This window comes from Triticum aestivum, unplaced genomic scaffold (assembly GCF_018294505.1).
Source record: "Triticum aestivum cultivar Chinese Spring unplaced genomic scaffold, IWGSC CS RefSeq v2.1 scaffold145434, whole genome shotgun sequence".
NCBI lineage: Eukaryota > Viridiplantae > Streptophyta > Magnoliopsida > Poales > Poaceae > Triticum > Triticum aestivum.
Window position 1 is genome coordinate 1 of NW_025304518.1, and position 802 is coordinate 802.

At 51.1% G+C, this 802-nt stretch overlaps 1 non-coding gene across 1 annotated transcript; it reads right to left on the reverse strand.

Moving 5' to 3' along the window:
• Positions 1-330: 330 nt before the first annotated feature.
• Positions 331-449, reverse strand: LOC123179500 (5S ribosomal RNA). Its single transcript, XR_006490409.1, has one exon. It is a non-coding gene; the product is annotated as a 5S ribosomal RNA (ribosomal RNA).
• Positions 450-802: the final 353 nt, after the last annotated feature.

Sequence of the window (802 nt, forward strand, 5' to 3'; positions counted from 1 at the left end):
GGTGCTTTAGTGCTGGTATGATCGCATCCGACATGTTACCCCCGTCTTCGTCCCTTATGCTTGCCCCTCCCAGCTCCACTACACACACGATTGCACATTCCTTTGGCCGCTCCCGCTCAACTACGGAGACGAGTTTTACCACGGTTCAACTGCACCAGTGCCTATTTACCATGGTTTCGACCCCTTTCAGAACACGCTTGCCGCCGCTAGACGCGTGAATAATGAGCAGCGAGCTAAAACTTACCGTAAACGTGCAAAATAATGAAACGTGCTAAACATACGTCGCGCTCGTGCGTTTTGTTTTGCACGCGGTGCAAAAAAATTAAAAAGGGAACGCAACACGAGGACTTCCCAGGAGGTCACCCATCCCAGTACTACTCTCGCCCAAGCACGCTTAACTTCGGAGTTCTGATGGGATCCGGTGCTTTAGTGCTGGTATGACCGCATCCGACATGTTACCCCCGTCTTCGTCCCTTATGCTTGCCCCTCCCAGCTCCACTACACACACGATTGCACATTCCTTTGGCCGCTCCCGCTCAACTACGGAGACGAGTTTTACCACGGTTCAACTGCACCAGTGCCTATTTACCATGGTTTCGACCCCTTTCAGAACACGCTTGCCGCCGCTAGACGCGTGAATAATGAGCAGCGAGCTAAAACTTACCGTAAACGTGCAAAATAATAAAACGTGCTAAACATACGTCGCGCTCGTGCGTTTTGTTTTGCACGCGGTGCAAAAAAATTAAAAAGGGAATGCAACACGAGGACTTCCCAGGAGGTCACCCATCCCAGTACTACTCTC